Here is a 12,058-nt window from a genome sequence, read left to right as displayed (position 1 = left end):
CTGCAATCCTCCATCAGAGATGACTTTACCTTAGGCAAGCAAAACATCTTGGCAGGTGGGCAGTGGCACCAAGTGCCACATTTGAGTACCAAGAAGAGAAACAGAATAGGTGAGGGTTAGTAACAAATTCATATTACTTATGTTTTAGTGCTAATGACTAACAACAGAGGTGCAGTCTGTACAGTTAATCAGCAGCTCTAGTCAGGGTGTGCTAAACTGACCTGGGTTTTGAAAGCTGAGACTGAAGGGGCATCTCTTATAGTAGCAGGCAGACCACTCCACAGTTTAGGGGTCCTGTGACTAAAAGCTTGACCCCCCGCTGTTATTTTATTAATCCTTAGAATCATAAGCAGACCGGCATCTTGAGATCTTAATGTCCGCTCTGGTTTGTAAGTCATGATAAGTTCAGATAAGTAAGCTGGACCTCGGCCATTTAAGGTTTTATATGTTAAAAGGAGGATTTTGAAATCTGCCCTAAATTTAACCGGGAGCCAGTGTAAGGATTTAGGAACTGGAGTTATGTGTTCGTATTTTCTTGTTCTTTTAATAATTCTTGCAGCAGCATTTTGGATTAACTGGAGGCTGTATAAAGAAGAGTTTGAACATCCAGTGAACACTGCATTGCAGTCGTCAATCCTACTAGAAATAAAGGCATGAATTAATTTCTTCCTGTTTATTTAGAAAGCATCTTAATTTCCCGACATTTTTAAGATGGAAGAAACATGACTTAGACAACTTTGTAATGTGCGCTTTAAATGACATGCTTAGAGTCAAAGATAACTCCGAGATTGTGGGCTGATAAAGTAAAACTAATGTTGATTCCATCTGAGTTAAATGATGACAAAATATTGTTGTGATCAGCGTCATTCCCTCCAACAATTAACGTCTCTGTTTTATCGGTGTTTAAAGACAAGTAGTTCTCATCCATCCACTCCTTTAATTCACTAACACAACTAATTAAAGACAACATCGGAGAAACTTCATTTGATCTAAAAGAAAGGTATAACTGGGTGTCATCTGCATACGAGTGATGTTTCCTAATGAGAGATCCCAGTGGACGCATGTAAAGTGAAAACAGTAAAGGTCCCAGTACTGAGCCCTGCGGGACACCATATTGAACTCCTGTGTATAATGATGGAGTCCTGTCAGCACATTTCTGTACATATTGGAATCGATTTGATAAGTAAGAACTAAACCAAGTGAGCACAGTGCCTGTGAGCCCAACATCATTTTCTAGCCTGTGCAGTAAAATCGAATGGTCAGTGGTGTCAAATGCTGCACTTAAGTCTAACAACATAATTACAGTGGAGTTTCCTTCATCAGAGGATATCAGAATATCGTTTACAACACGCGTTAGTGCCATTTCTGTACTATGACCAGTGCGGAAACCAGACTGGAATTTCTCAAATAAATTGTGATGCGTAAGGTGTGACTGAAGCTGAGTGGTGACTACTTTTTCTAGAATTTTAGAGAGAAACTGTAAATTTGAAATAGGCCTATAATTATTAAGAACGTGTGGGTCTAGGTCTGACTTTGTAAGTAATCATGTGGAAGAACACAAACAGAGGGCTCAAGTGATCCAGGAAGTGACGTGGTCCATGTCAGAATTTGTAATGTCTTAATGGCTCAAACGTGCTCCCTGCAATGGTCTCCTAACTGTCTCCCTGTTTCACCTCTGGGGATGGCTGTGCAGGTCCTACAAGAAATGCAGCAAATAAGAATTGTAGACTAGCAAGAAGTCCATTGTTTGAGAGTCACATCAAGTCAAGGGACTTTATTGCCATACCATCCATATTCTTTATTGCAGCATACAGTGACACGAAATAACGTTCCTGCTGTGTAAGAAATGCATAAATGCAGAATAAGGGCAAGACAGGACACTATACTATAAATAAATAATAGGTAAATGAAGAGAAAGTAATAATTTGAAATATAAAGCAATACATGAATAAATAATAACAACTAAAAATAATAAAAAACAACAGTAGTAACAAGTGTAGCAAATGTACTGCATATACAGTGCATCCAGAAAGTATTCCCAGCGCATCACTTTTTCCACATTTTGTTATGTTACAGCCTTATTCCAAAATGGATTCAATTCATTTTTTTCCTCAGAATTCTACACACAACACCCCATAATGACAACGTGAAAAAAGTTTACTTGAGGTTTTTGCAAATTTATTAAAAATAAAAAAATTGAGAAAGCACATGTACATAAGTATTCACAGCCTTTGCCATGAAGCTCAAAATTGAGCTCAGGTGCATCCTGTTTCCCCTGATCATCCTTGAGATGTTTCTGCAGCTTCATTGGAGTCCACCTGTGGTCAATTCAGTTGACTGGACATGATTTGGAAAGGCACACACCTGTCTATAGAAGGTCCCACAGTTGACAGTTCATGTCAGAGCACAAACCAAGCATGAAGTCAAAGGAATTGTCTGTAGACCTCCGAGACAGGATTGTCTCGAGGCACAAATCTGGAGAAGGTTACAGAAAAATTTCTGCTGCTTTGAAGGTCGCAATGAGCACAGTGGCCTCCATCATCCGTAAGTGGTAGAAGTCTGAAACCACCAGGACTCTTCCTAGAGCTGGCCGGCCATCTCAACTGAGCGATCGGGGGAGAAGGGCCTTAGTCAGGGAGGTGACCAAGAACCTGATGGTCACTCTGTCAGAGCTCCAGAGGTCCTCTGTGGAGAGAGGAGAACCTTTCAGAAGGACAACCATCTCTGCAGCAATCCACCAATCAGGCCTGTATGGTAGAGTGGCCAGACGGAAGCCACTCCTTAGTAAAAGGCACATGGCAGCCCGCCTGGAGTTTGCCAAAAGGCAACTGAAGGACTCTCAGACCATGAGAAAGAAAATTCTCTGGTCTGATAAGACAAAGATTGAACTCTTTGGTGTGAATGTTGTGGTGTCACGTTTGGAGAAAACCAGGCACCGCTCATCACCAGGCCAATACCATCCCTACAGTGAAGCATGGTGGTGGCAGCATCATGCTGTGGGGACTGGGAGACTAGTCAGGATAAAGGGAAAGATGACTGCAGCAATGCACAGAGATATCCTGGATGAAAACCTGCTCCAGAGCACTTTTGACCTCAGACTGGGGCGACGGTTCATCTTTCAGCAGGACAACGACCCTAAGCACACAGCCAAGATATCAAAGGAGTGGCTTCAGGACAACTCTGTGAATGTCCTTGAGTGGCCCAGCCAGAGCCCAGACTTGAATCCGATTGAACATCTCTGGAGAGATCTTAAAATGGCTGTGCACCGACGCTTCCCATCCAACCTAATGGAGCTTGAGAGGTGCTGCAAAGAGGAATGGGCGAAACTGGCCAAGGATAGGTGTGCCAAGCTTGTGGCATCATATTCAAAAAGACTTGAGGCTGGAATTGCTGCCAAAGGTGCATCGACAAAGTATTGAGCAAAGGCTGTGAATACTTATGGACATGGGATTTCTCAGTTTTTTTATTGTTAATAAATTTGCAAAAACCTCAAGTAAACTTTTTTCACGTTGTCATTATGGGGTGTTGTGTGTAGAATTCTGAGGAAAAAAATGAATTTAATCCATTTTGGAATAAGGCTGTGACATAACAAAATGTGGAAAAAGTGATGCGCTGGGAATACTTTCTGGATGCACTGTAAATAAGCTACTAGGAGCAGATCTGAGGGCAGGGGGGGCGCACAGAGTTCACAGTCCAGACCACCAAGGGGTAGAAGCTGCTGCAGAACCTGATAGAACTGGTTTGGATGCTACAGTCCCTTCTGTTGAATGTCTGTCTGAGGGTGATGAGACCTGACTCTTGTAGCTGGGCGAATGATGAAGCAGGGCAAAAGCCAAATGCTCAGGATGCCAACCGGACAAAATCCTGATTAATCTCCGCCCCCTGCTCGCTTCGCTCGCCCACCCCCGGGTTTGGTTATCCGGATATACAATTTAAAGAGATTGTTATTTTCATGGGAATTGTTACCTACTCTTTCGATTCTATGTTGCATCGCTTCTCCGTGATCATAAATATACACCTGACTGAATTGTGGTTCCTTCGAAATTAAACTTGTCGTAGCTTTAATTGTTGCGGGACCACAGATTCTCATAGTGTATGGTCCGTTATTGTGTAAATCTCCGTTTTGAGCATTGAATGATGCAATTGCGAAAAGTTTATTGTAGACTCGGATATTTTGCCTGCAGTGTTTGTGGATTTCACTTTCACCAAACAACAAATCTTTTAATTCTCACAGATACGCCTCTTCACTGGGAGGCAACAAGAATTAGATGATCTACAAGTCTCCGACTTAAAGCCTTACAATATCTACATACTTCTGACATATCACCTACTGTATGTCCATATATTCAATCTCTTTTTGCTGTTCCGTTATTTCACCGAGTAATAATTTCCATTAGTTTGTGCTAATGCGATCTGTACTTTCTTTTTTTTGATACTTTCAAATTTTACTACTTTCATATTCTTTAACTTGCTCTGCATGTGTATCGCGCCAACGTTTTTGAATGTCTTTATAATGTCTTTTACTTCTGACCCCGATTGGACCCACGAGGTTTCCGATTCCACTTGGTCCGGGCTGATTATTACTTTCCTTATTTTCACAACTTGCACATAGATTATTATTGTTCTTTTTTGCCTTCTTTTCTCTCCAAACGCTTTTGAGTCTCTTTTCGACGCGCTGCTCTTTCTTCATCACTTAGTTCGCTGACGTGCCATCTAGAACATATAAAATTTTTAAGAGCTGAGAGCACAGCAAGTGTGTCTGCCAAAAGCATTCCAACAACTGAGAGGTTAGATGTCCGTGATCTTGTTTTAAATTGGTTGTTCTTGTGGGACGTCAAAGTGTCTTTCTGAGAAGGTCACGTCTTGACATAAGATTTTTTTATATAATAAAATAAGAAAAAAGGTCATGAAAACAACACGCGCTCGTAAGCATTAGGCACAATTCCCTTAAATCGGTGCTCATCCTGGACTCTGACTTTCTGTCTTTTCTTTCTCTCGCTAGCATTCGCTATTGTGGTCAGGTCCGAAATGAGACGCCACTCTCCAGGAGCTTCTCCCTTTTATACCAAGCGGCTCAGAAGAGGCGGGGCTTCCTTGGCTTTGTTGCCCTCAAGGGGTGGTCTCTCGAGGCTTTGAGGGAAAAAGGAGACAAGACTGTGACAGACACTGCCACCTCTCATCCCAGGGTGATACCACATACCTTAGGTGAGCCTGGAAGTGACACAGTTGTTTTGTCTTGGTAGAGTTCTCTATTGCTCTCCTTTCCCCTTTTGTATTATTAATGTGTAGCCTAGTCAGAATGTCTCAAATCCCGTACGCTTACCATGTTTTATAAGGTATTGTACTTTATAACTTCACCCCACCTTCCATTCTACATCTAGAATCTCAGACAATTACATCTCTCCATTAAAATAAAAAATTCCTGGGACGAGATGAGACTTTTTAGCCTGGGACGAGACGTCATTTTTTCAGAGAGATACTTTCATGTTCCGCAAGACGAGACTTTGTGCCAAGAGATTCAACCAATGCCCGGGGCCAGAAATAAAAGACAAAGAGAAGATGACAAAGTAGAACATCGTAAAGAATTCAAAAATGTTGGCGCAATACACATGCAGAGCAGGTTAGAGATAATGAAAGTACAAAATTCAAAAGTCTCCAGAAAAAAGGATAGTAAAGATTGCATTAGCGCAAACAAACGGAAATTACTTCACGGTGAAATAAGGGAACAGCAAAAAGAGATTGAATATATTGTTCGGATTTAAACTTTAAGTCGGAGACTCGTAGATCATCTAATTCGTGTTGCCATCAGGGAAAAGAAGTGTTTCTTCCCAATGAAGAGGTGTATCCACGAGAATTAAAAGATTTGTTGTTTGGCGAAAGTGAAATCCACATAGGCGAGCGGCAGAGACGTGAAGTGAGTGGCTGGCGCATAGGGTAGGCCGGGAGGGTTGGCAAGCAAAGTGAGCAGGGGGTGAAGCCCCCTAGTAGAGTAAAAGACAAGCAGGAGTTAAGTTACAACTTTAAATAATGTATTATCGATAATATTCATAAAATAATAAGCAAAGTACAAGTGAATATTGGCAACCATACAACCTGATAAATGCTGATGTGTAGTTTCAGGCAGCACACAGACTTGTAGTTACGAAAATGTCTTTAGTTAAGTCATCATTTCTGGCTTTCTTCGGAAACATTCACACCTAGGGCTGGGCGTTTAATCGAAAAGTAATCGAAATCGACATTCAGAACCTATAATCGATCAAATTTTTCCAGGTCAATTATTTCGATTACTTTCCCTTTAAAAACACTACCGCGTGTGGAGTCACGTGACCCCGCTCCGTTACGTTATTCCGCTGACATGTCGAGCATGGAGAGCTTAAACACTGACACAACTGAGCAACAAGAGCAGCTTGTACCAAAGAAAAACGCAGTCTCCGTCATTTGGACACATTTTGGCTTCAGTAAGGATGACATCGAACAAAATGAAGTCAGATGTAGATACTGTAGAAAAACAGTTTCGACGCCCAAAGGTAACACCACCAATTTGTTTCAACACTTGAAGCACAATCACGTTACTGAATATGAACAGTGCATGGCTCAAAAAAAACAAAAAGAGACTGACAAGCGCCCAGCAACAAGTGCCTCCGCAAAGCAGATGTCGATAACACAAGCGTTCACAAATGCCACACAGTATGAGAGGAGTTCAAGAAGATGGAAATGAAATAACTGACGCTATTTGTTATTACATCGCAAAGGATATGACTCCCTTGGCTACAGTGGAGCGAAGCAGGTTTACACACCTCGTTAAAACTCTCGACAGAAGATACACTGTGCCATCGTGATCACATTTTTCTAAAACTGCGCTGCCAGACATGTACAATACATGTTGTCAAAATGTAGCTGCTGAACTGAAAAATGTTCAACACTTTGCAGCCACATCTGATCTCTGGTCAAGTAGGACGATGGACCCATTCTTGAGCCTTACTTTGCACTACATTGACGACGATTGGAAGCTGTGCCAGAGATGCCTTGAGACGGCATATTTTCCAGCCGATCACACGGCAGATATGATTGCGCAAGGTCTGAAAGATATGCTTTCTGAATGGGACCTCGCGGAAGAAAAACTTTCAGCCATTACGACAGACAACGGTGCTAATGTTGTCAAAGCTGCTGCGCTTAATGGATGGTTACGGCAGCAGTGTTTTGGACACCGACTACACCTTGCAATTGGTAAGTACACGTCAGCTTAATTAAATATAATAGCATTGGGATGTTATCAAATTGGGCATATCTGGCGTTTACTATATTCTGGCTACGCTAAATTTGCTCATAAAGCACCTTTACAAATGTTACAATATGCTTGATATTACAGTGTTACAATGTTAAGTTCACATTACAATGTAACAGAACACTACATCATTAAATTCATTGTGAATTTCCCATTGGGATTAATAAAGTATCTATCTATCTATCTATCTATCTAAAGTAAAAATCATTGTGTTGTAAAAATGTGTTGTTAATCTGATATTATTTAAGAAATATAAGAGGCTCATTAATTTTGGTACTGTTAAAGCTTCAGGTATAAATAAAATATTGTCAATAATAATAAAAAAATTATTAATTTTGTGTGTTTCAGAAAATGGATTGAAAGATCAACGTGTGACACGTGCAGTGAGGGTGTGCAAAAACATAGTCAGCGCTCTTTCCTATAGCTGGAAAAAAAAGAAGGCATTAATGAAGGTGCAACAAGAACTGAACCTGCCACAACACAAGCTAAAAACAGCATGCGTTACCAGATGGGGATCGATGCAAATGATGATTGCAAGAGTCCTCGTACAAAGGAAAGCTATTACACAGGTCCTTTCTGAAGACAAAAAATCCAGGCACCTTGTTCCATCGTGGGCTGACCTGGATGTCTTAGAGGCTGTCAGCAAGGCTCTTTCCCCCTTGATGGAGTTCACAGATGCCCTATCAGGGGAAGAGTATGTGACTATTTCATTTGTAAAGCCTGTACTGCACATCCTCAATTCACGAGTGCTTGCTGAGGAGGAAGATGATGTGGAGCTGACTAAAACTATCAAAACCAGCATCCTCAGGTACCTTAAGGAGAAGTACTCAGATCCTATCACAGAAGAGCTACTGGATACAGCCAGTTTTGTTGATCCCAGATTTAAAGCTACCTACACTTCTGCTCACAATGTCCCCACCACCATTCAGGAGAAAGTGAAAACAGAGATGGAAAAGATGTCAGAAGCTGAAGTCTGCAGAGAAAGTCAGATTACAGAGACTGCAGAACCAACAACTTCATCAGCAGTAGCAAAAAAGCAAAACGGGTCATTAGGAAGCTTTTTTAAAGGGAGTGAGGCAACACCTTCAGCAAGTTCAGCTACACCCACTCTGTCACTTCAGCAATTGCTAGAAGCAGAGATGAGCAGATATTTGGTGTCCCCCCATGCTGGATAGTGAGGCAAATCCACTGGACTGGTGGAGGAAGCATCATGTACACTTTCCCACTCTAAGTAAGGTGGCAAAAAAGTATCTCTGCATACCAGCTACTAGCTCCCTATCAGAGCGGGTTTTCAGTTCTGGCGGAAACATTGTTACATGCCTCAGGTCCTGCCTGAAACCTGAAAAGGTTAACATGCTCGTGTTTCTTAGTAAGAACTTAAGAGTAAATTCATGGTCATATAGTGACATGACAAGATCGCTAGGATCACCTCATGCAACAGTGTTTAGAGAGTTCTATTTTCATTACAACAATCTGTTGTTTACATTGATACATTGCACATTAAAATATTTGTTTACAGGATATATAAGAGTTATTTTATTTAGAAGAGATACTGCTTATTTCCTACTTTTAATAAGAAAAACATTGAAAATAATTAATTTTGTTTCCAAAAGTGCAAGTTATTTATTTTTACTTTTTTTATAAGAACAAAGTGACTGTTCGTTTTAGGTCATGTGTGCTTTAATTTCAGTTGTTCAACATTGATGTTCAATAAATAATCACAGATAGTAGATAGTGTGTTTCCTTCAATTATTTTAAAATCAAGTAATGCACCCTTCATTCAAAAATCTCTCACTTGTAATATGTGAGCATATTTACTGTACAAAACTTGTCAGTGAACTATGAGGGCAAATAAATAAATAAAATAATCGTTCATTAATCGTAATCGAGTTAAAATGTTCAATTAATCGAGATTTTGATTTTAGGCCAAAGTAGTGACCAAGTAGTATGGTAGACCGTAGGACTTTACGGACTTTCAAAACTCACCTTGATGCTTTTTTAGAAGAACGAAGCGGACAGGACTAGCGAGCTTTGTTGGGCTCAATGGCCTCTTCTCTCCGGGATTGTTCTAAGGTTCTAACTTCTAAAAAACTAAAGCCAGACTAGCAGACAAACTGACGAGAGCTTGAAATCACTTACCCGTGTACGCCGGGTCCTGCTTCTAATCTAACATACAAGTGACATATTTGCCATATAAATTGGAAATTAGCTGTATATGCGAGGCATTTGCTGTTTGCTCTTTTGCAAAAATACATAGTTTCCAAAAAAAATTGCCAAAGTTTATATAGTTGATTTACTGTAGATGTAGAAGAAATTACAGTACAGAAATACATTTAACTGTATAAAGGTGCCTCACTAGATGAATGACCGTCTATTACGAGAATTTTTTGTAGGCAAACAGTGGGACAGCACAGCTCGGGGTCCTACTTGGGCTCGACGCGGAAGAATGACGTCATTGTCAGTCACTGTAATTCTGAAAGAAGAAGTGCAGGATTATTTGTGTCTGAAATCGTAAATATCGACGCTTCTTTGTATTGGGTTTATTATTATTTTTTCTCTTTAGAGTTTTACGGAGGGATTTGGATACCTGCTTTTTGTTCCCAGGTAAAGTAGTTTAATTTAAGATGTTTTTTTTTTCTCAACACCGGGTCGCAGTGGTAAAGGGCCGAGCGGCGTTTAGTTTGTTATTGTTTGTCATTCCTCATCTTTTTTTCTCCCTTCAAGCCTGATTGTTACTATGTGGTTTAACAGACGGGCGGGTGATTTGGTGTTTTACGTTCTATATTTGTGCTGAATGAGAAGTGAGAGGTCGGCATGCCGGCTTTTTTCATAGATTACGATTCCGCCTCGTCCACTGCGCTTGCAACATAAATATAATATAAAGTGGTTTATTGTGAGGCGGTGTTGGCGGAGAGTCAGTTTTAAACTGATCGTAAGCACTGTCAGTTTTCTTTAGATTAACAATTAATTGGGGTGATCAGACGACCCGGTTTGACCGGGACTTTTCCGTTTTTGTGTCCCAGAATTGAACACACGGTGCCGTTTACCCCGTTTTGAGGTGGTCGAAACGGGAAGGAGGACCCATCAGCCTCCTCGGACTTCGATTTAATGGGCTGTTTTTTTTTTATTTTTTCCAAGGCGGACGATACTTCATAGGAGAATCCTAAATGGGTTCTTCAGTTAATTTGCGTCTCACACGCTCGCCGGATTAATGACTTGTGTCCCTTTTCGGAACCATGACAGTCTGGTCAGTTAACACACAAGTGTCCCTCTTTGGGAAAGTCGGATCGACCCTACAATTAGCTGTTGGTTATACGCTTGTCCAAAACTCCGGATTCGTATTCCCCCCCATTTAAATAGCGTCTATGAGATCGAAAGTTTAACACCTGGGGTATTGCCTTACTGGCCATTGGGGTTGCTTTTGTAGCTTACGGTTAAACACCATCCTTGTGCTTTAGTGGCAGTAATTATTACACTGGTATACAAAAAAATATTACACAAATATATTTTTGTTTGCTACTGGGAACTTCAGAGCAGCTCTCTCTCTATTAAGTTCTTTACACTGATTTCATATATGAAATTGGAATTAAGCTCGCACGTCAGATTTTTGAGATACACATCATTGCCATTTTGACACTTTTGAATATCCATATAATATCTCATCACACTATCTAGAGTTTGAACTATGTCCCACCAAAATTGTTTGAATGTGTTTATTCTGAAAACAAACCAGAAGACGATACCAGAGACACTTTAAAACAAGGGTGTCAGACTCCATGCCTGGAGGGCCGCAGTGGCTGCAGGTTTTCATTGTAACCCTTTTCCAAATCAGTAACCAGTTTTCACTGCTAATTCACTTTTTTCCCCTTTATTTTAACAGCCATGTTTGAAGGATTCATTCCTCTGAATCGAATTGTTTCCTCATTAAATGACAGCCAAACAGAAAAGAGATATGATTCGAGCCAACAGATGACCAGCTTAAACTGGGGCTTCAAACTCCTACCAGTTTCTTAATGAGAAGCCAATGCTTGCTGTTAATTAAACCCGTTATTTAATTCCACGGCTTGTTGCTGCTCTCGTTCTGCAACAGCAGACATTTCTAAAACTGTTGATTTTCTGTTTTTTATAAGAACATCGTCAAAGTGTTTTGGTGAGTTGAGAGATCAACCTTACTGAGACCATCACCTTTCTTTATCTCTTAAATATATTTCTCTTCTGGTTCGTCCTGCTTCCACTTCAAAACCGGTCCCGTCCACACGCAGCCAACACGGCATTTCTCGATTCCTGTTCGTCCTCTTCCAAACCCTTCCCCACACTGCCTGGACAGTTGTATGTTTTTGACACAGCACAAGCTACTGAAGTACGCTTACAAAATAAAGCAAACTCTGCATGCAGCGAAAATGTACTTTTCCAGCTAGATTCCATTCTCAGAACCATCAACCCCTTCACTAAATCATACAAACACATGCATGAAATCGCTCAGTCCAATCCAACAGCATCTGTACGAATGGTTTTCAAGGAAAACCCTAGGCAGGGTTTACGACGATACAATGCCCCGACATGTCACACCGATGTTGCAGCGATTTTCGTCGGAGAAGATGGCGAACCGCCTGCCGAAAGGGACATTTGCATCTATCCCATAGGCAACTCCTGTAAACAGATTTCCACGCTTAATATGAATTGCGATCCTATGGTTTACCCACTTTAATTCCCTTACGGAGACATTGGCTGGCACAAAGATTTACAACATGTTCCCGATAAAAGAACCGGCAA

The 12,058-nt window shown here is 40.9% G+C and overlaps 1 protein-coding gene across 1 annotated transcript in view; it reads left to right on the top strand.

Annotated features, from left to right (window-relative positions):
• The first annotated feature begins 9,715 nt into the window (after positions 1-9,715).
• usp38 (ubiquitin specific peptidase 38) overlaps positions 9,716-12,058 on the top strand; it is an 85,255-nt gene continuing 82,912 nt past the window's right edge. The window contains exon 1 of the mRNA XM_028802737.2: positions 9,716-9,889. The gene's annotated coding sequence lies outside the window, so the exon portion shown is untranslated. The remainder of the gene's footprint in view (positions 9,890-12,058) is intronic.

The sequence above is a fragment of the Erpetoichthys calabaricus genome, chromosome 5, assembly GCF_900747795.2.
Source record: "Erpetoichthys calabaricus chromosome 5, fErpCal1.3, whole genome shotgun sequence".
Classification (NCBI taxonomy): domain Eukaryota; kingdom Metazoa; phylum Chordata; class Cladistia; order Polypteriformes; family Polypteridae; genus Erpetoichthys; species Erpetoichthys calabaricus.
The sequence above is the reverse complement of the archived record's forward strand: the minus strand, read 5'-3'. Positions and strand labels throughout refer to the sequence as shown.